General features: G+C 32.8%; 1 pseudogene across 1 annotated transcript; it reads right to left on the bottom strand.

The window, feature by feature from the left end:
• Nucleotides 1-1,154: 1,154 nt before the first annotated feature.
• On the bottom strand, nucleotides 1,155-2,193 carry LOC308645276 (dnaJ homolog subfamily B member 6-like; annotated as a pseudogene). The gene has a single exon. The product of its transcript is annotated as a dnaJ homolog subfamily B member 6-like (transcript).
• Nucleotides 2,194-6,416: the final 4,223 nt, after the last annotated feature.

The raw sequence follows: 6,416 nt of genomic DNA, 5'->3' as shown, positions 1-6,416 counted from the left end.
ATATTTATGCCTCAAATACAGATGCACCTAATTACATAAAATATTTCTTGACAAAAGTAACTTGTGGTTTTAGTACATTCCTCTCAAAAACAGGCAAGTCATTCACACAGAAAATCAATAAAGAAATTTCTAAACTAAACAATATAATAAATAACATATATCTAACAGATATTTATAGAATATTTCACCTAGCAACAGACACACTTTTTATCAGCAGTTCATGGAAACTTTTCTAAAATAGAACATAATTTAGGACATAAAATAAGCCTTAGCAAATATAAAATAATCAATATTACTCCATATACATGATGGATTAAAATTAGAAATCTGAAGAAAGAAAACTTACAGAAACTGCATAAAACTGTGAAGACTAAACAATACTCTTTCTACATGAAGAATTGATTATGGAAGAAATACAAAGAGAACTTTTTAAAATTTCTAAAATCAAACCATAATACAATATACCACAATCTTGGGGACACTATGAAGGCAGTTCTGAGAGGAAAGTCTATAGCATTAAGTACCTATATTTTAAAAAATCGCAAATAGTCAATCTGCAGCTGTAACTCAAGGAACTAGGAAAATAGGAATGATTAAATTCCAAAATTAGTGGAAGAACTGGAAATAATTAAGATCAGAACTGAAATTAATAAAATAGAAAATTAAAAAAAAAAGAAAAGATTTATACAACAAAGAGTAGGGTCTTTGAAGAGTTAACAATATTGATACACCCCTTGCCAAAATAAACAAAATAAATAGAAGTCCAAAATCAGCAAAATTAGAGATGAAAAAGGAGACATCAACAGAGATTTTTTTTTTGCTCCAAACACATTCACATTTCTTTTCTTTTTTAAAGCAGATGACAAAGACCCAGTTTATCAGCTTTTTAAATCTAAGCTTAACATTACGTATTTAAACAATTGTCAAAACTTTACTAAGTTGCCAGCATTCATGCACAATTAGAACACATCCTTAAATTTATACTGAACCAGAAATGTATTACCATTAATGCATTAATATCTTCATTACTAAATACTGGAAAAAATATTTCTACAAGAGGCTCATCCTGGCAATGTTAGCTAACAGCAGGCTGACATACTTGGCTCACATGTCAAACAATGGAAAGCAGATTCATGCTGGTGTTTGAATACAATCTTGTCCTAGCGCTACTCAAAGTCAAGGCTCAGCTTGGAGTACATTTGATAAAAAAGCAAAGTGCATAAAGAGATAACAACAATTTTAAAGACCAAAAAAAAAAAATGGTCCTATTGTGTGGTCCCAAATATAAACTCAAAAGTCTATGACAAATAGGGACTTTGATGAGGTGTTTATAAATACTTTAGATTAGGTACAATTATACTGAAAGTCAAGCTCATCTGAAATCTTAAAAAAAAAAAAGTTCCTGTTAATCCTCAAATGGTGCTTGTTGTAGTTTAACATTTCTGTTAAATGCATTTGTTGAATTACTTGTTATCCAAGCATAGCAGCTGCTCCTTACTATTTATTGTTAAGGAATTTAACTGGCTGTTTTCTTCAACTTCTATTCTTTCTTGACCATTCTGGACAATTCTTTTTGTAGTGATTTTTCTCCCATTTACTATTTTGGTAGAAGTTGATATAAATTTGAAGTTACCCATCCCACTACTACCAAATGATGTAGAAAAGAATGAAGTAAGGCCACCCCGACCTAGGGACCCAAATGAAGTAAATCCTGTATCAAATGAAGAAAATTCACCTCCAAATGATGGAAATTCACTGAAAACAGAAAAAAAAAATGAGCCAGCATTTTGGTATCTGTTTCCTCAGGGACTCCTTCTGTTCCCAAAAAGAGTCTTCAAATGGGTCTTAAAAGAAGTCTAAAGAAAATTGATCTCTGACTCCAAAAAATTCCCTGAAGATATCATCTGGGTTCCAGAATGTAAAGTCAAACTCAAATGGACTGTCACAAGGACTTCCACCTCCACCTCCACCATTTAAGCCTTCTTTGCCATACTTGTCATAGATGTCCCGTTTTTAAGCATTTGATAACACCTCATATGCCTCAGTTACTTGTTTGAATTTTCTCTCCGCTTCTTCTTTATTTTCAGGATTTTTAGGTGGATGCCACTTTAGTGCCAGTTTCCGATATGCCTTTTTGATATCCTCCGGTGAGTCATGTCTCTGCACTCCTAGAACTTCATAGTAATCCACCATGTATTAACTTGTTGGAACAATTCTGAGGACTGGGGTGCCAATGGTCCAGCACAGCTGCGCTGGTGGTGCTGGCAGCCAACAGAGACATTTTTAAAATGCAGGGACTAATTAGGGACTATTTTGATATCATATATTTCAATATATTGAAAAATCTAGAAGATATTGAAAATTTGTACCCACATATGACCTATCCAAATTTAACCATAAAAGTATAGAAAACTTAAACAAACAAACATCAACAGAGTGAGGTAGTAATAAAAAAGCCTTTCACAAAGAAAAGCCCAGGATCAAATAGCTTCTCAGTTGATTTCTTCCAGACCTTTAAAGAAGAACTAACATCAATCCTCCTCAAATTATTCCATGAAATAGATAGTGAGGGAACACTTTCAAACACATTCTTGGAAGCCAGTACCACCCTGATACCAAAACCCAATGGAGACAAAAACAAACAAACAAAAAAATCATAGATAAATATCCATGAAGAACAGTGATGCAAAAGTTCCCAATAATATATTAGCAAGCAGTATTAACAAACAGGTTGATAAGATTGTATACCCTGATCAAGTTGGATTCATCACAAGGCAAGTTTGGTTCAACAAAGTTAAATCAATAACTGTGATTAATCACATATAAAATCAAGGACAAAAGTCACATGCTTATTTATTGAATACAGAAAAAGCCTATGTCAAATTTCATTATCCATTCATGTTTAAAGCACTGAATAAACTAGAGGTAGAAGAAAAATTCCTGAACATCTTAAAAGCTATATATGAAAAACCGAAAGTCCACATAATAACAGAAAGGAAAAAAAAAAAAAAACTGAAAACACTTCTTCTAAAATCAGGAGCAAGGAAAGGACATCCACTCTGATCATTTCTAGTCAATATAGTTCTTGAAACTGCAGTAGATTGAAGGGATACATACAGGGGAAAAAATGTCAAAATATCGTTGTTTTGTACGTGATTCTATTCCTTGAGGATTCATCCCCCACTTGGGGGAAAAGTCTCCACCAAAAGACTTCTAGATCTGATAAACAAATTCACCCAAGAAACAGGATACAAGATCATATAAAAAATCAATAGTTTCTTATACCCCTATAATGAATCTGTCATGAAAGAAATCAAGAAAACTACTCCATTTATGATAGCCTCAAGAAAGAAAATTTTTAGAAATAAGTCTAACTAAGGAGGTAAAAGATGTCTACAATGAAGTCCACAATGAAAATTATAAAGCACCAAAAAAGAAAGAAAGAAAGAAAGAAAGAAAGAAAGAAAGAAAGAAAGAAACCGAGAAAGACCTGAGAAGATGGAAAGACCTACCACGTTTACAGATAAGTAGAATCCAAAAAAAAAAATACCTCCTAATATTTATATGGAGAAATGAAAGACCCAGAATAGCTAACGTAATCCTGAACAACAAGAATGGGGCTAGAGGTTCCAATACCTGATTGAAAATTATATTACACAGGTATAGTAACAAGAACAGCATGGCATTGGCATAAAAAGAGACATGAAGACCAATGGACAAGAAGAGAAGACTCAGATAAATTCACATAAATACAGTCATTTGATCCCTGACAAAGGTGTAGAAATATACATTGGGAAAAAAATAGCCTTTTTAACAAGTGGTGTTAGAAAATCTGTATATTCGTATGTAGAAGAATTAAACTATATCTTTACCTCTCACCCTGCACAAAAACTAACTCAAAGTGTCTCAAAGACTAGAAATTAGACTGGAACCAATGAAACTCAAACAACATACTTACAAAAAAAAAAGTTAAAAAATATTTACAACATATTCAGTTTTAAAAATAGGTAGCACTTGAACATGGGTGATAATTTAATGATGTAAATTATTATATTCAACTTTTCTTTTGTAGAATCAAATTAATTATCTTTATCATGTAGTGAGAGAATTGAATAAATATCAGAGTGGTTCAAAATTCTATGAAGAGGGGCTGGGGATGTGGCTCAAGCGGTAGCGCGCTCGCCTGGCATGCGTGCGGCCCGGGTTCGATCCTCAGCACCACATACCAACAAAGATGTTGTGTCCGCCGAGAACTAAAAAATAAATATTAAAAATTCTCTCTCTCTCTCTCTCTCTCTCTCTCTCTCTCTCTCTCTCTCTCTCTCTCCTCTCTCACTCTCTCTTTAAAAAAAAAAATTCTATGAAGATCCCCCATGTAGCACAATCATGGATAACTCCATATTTTAGTGATTGGTGGTCCCAGTATATGATGTCCTTGAATAATCTTTATTGTTATTATTGTTTTTCCTATTATTTGTTTTTTATGCTTTAAGTGCCAATTTTATTTATTTTTATTCTAATTTGTATATAAATACTTATTTTTTAGTTGTAGTTGGACACAATCGCTTTATTTTATTTATTTATTATTATGTGGTACTGAGGATCTAACCCAGGGCCTTGCATGTGCTAGGAAACTACTCTACCACTGAGCCACAGCCCGAACCCCTTATTATTTGTTATTTTTATTTTATTAATCTCCATGGGATATAAGTATTTATATCCCATGGAGATTAATAAATCTTTGTATATGCATCATTTAGTTCATTAATATTAATATTTAGCCTTAATTTTTTGAAAACTTGACTTGTTAAATCACTGGCCATATCCAAAAGAAATGTGATCTATATTCTCTTTTCTTTTCCCTATCTTAGTGTTATCATAGTTTAAATTATTCCCAGGATTATCCCAATGTTCATTTTTATTTTTGTGCTTTTAATTGAGGTAGAGTAATTTTTCATGTGTTCACCAGACATCTGGCTCCTTCTTTCTTGAATATACTATTGGTGTTCTATGCCTACATTTCTTCTCAGTTAAGCTTATACTGTTTACCTTAAATATTTCTATTTATTATAATTTCTGAATATATATATCTATATCATCAATTTTTTTATACACATATACTACTTATCTGTGGCTTGACATTTATCTCAGGTCTTTGGGTAGCATAAACATTGATATATAATGTAGTAGAACACATTAGTTTTTATTTTATTATTTACTTTTTATGTCATGTTAAGAAATTATTCATCCTACTATATTTACAAAATATTCACTTACATTTTCTTTCAAAACAATTACAGTTATTTTTTCCCCATTTTGCAAACATCACTTGAATGTCTGTGTAGCTTTTAGGAAATAAGTCAAGTTTCTGAAGATTGTTGTATTTATAAGAAATTAGAAATCAAAATAGAGGCAGCAGTTCTGGTCTTGCTTTCTTGGTGTTGAAGAGAAAAGGTGGAGAAGCTTGAGTTTTAGTAACCTTTGATCAAGCTCCAGTGCCTAATTTTATCACTAGATTAGGTGATGAATCATTGTGGTAAAGAGCAGATCCCACCAGACCTGGTTGGAGGGAGCACAGAAATGCAGAATGACCTTCTTCTGAGGGTTCCTCTTCACCCAGTCTCTCCAGCATAATATATGAAGCTAATATGAGGGAGATTCCTTTCTTTCAGTGTGGTACAGCTTTATGCTGATCAAATTTGAGAGACTATAGATTACTTTTTTACAATAAATTGGTCTTGCAAATTCTTTCAAAATATTGCAAAGATTCTATTTCCTAGCAAAGTAATACAAATTAAATTAAAACAACCCAAATTTCTCTCTAGTTTGTATTTTTTTGAATTGTCAAACTTCCTTTCTAAGCAACTGGCTCCTAAGCATGGCTTTTCCTTTACTTGATAGTGACTATCTGAGGAACCTTTAGAAAGTTAGTTTGTGATGTGGGAGGGCGCTCCATCTTTGCTTCATCTCTCTCTGTGACTTAATAAGACAGCAAAGTTTGGGAAAGGCCCTGAATCTGTTCTATTTTTGTTTGTTTGGTAACAGAATCATGCAACTCTTTCTACTTCCAACATTTTGATATCATAAATTTATTACTCTATAGTTTGAAATTCTTGGTAACCCATCATTAAAGTGATTCTATTAGTGAATATACTGCATGACATGGCACAGTAGTTTTCCAAGTTGAAATATCTATTTCCTTGCTATCTATTCCTCAATCTTAAGAAAAATAGATTCCAGTTACATGCATCCCTTTCCCTCTCTGTCGCCCCACACCCAGATCCTTGTCATAGCTGAGTGCATGGGGTAATGAAACTTCAGAAGGCCAGAATGACAGATTTTCTTATTATTTCCCACCATCATTCTCCTTCCTCTTCTTAGAAATAGAATATGCCCCACATGCATACCCTACTCAG

Source organism: Spermophilus citellus (genome assembly GCF_964194105.1).
Source record: "Spermophilus citellus genome assembly, chromosome: 3".
In the NCBI taxonomy this organism is placed as follows: Eukaryota; Metazoa; Chordata; class Mammalia; order Rodentia; family Sciuridae; genus Spermophilus; species Spermophilus citellus.
This window is presented reverse-complemented; position numbering and strand designations above follow the sequence as displayed.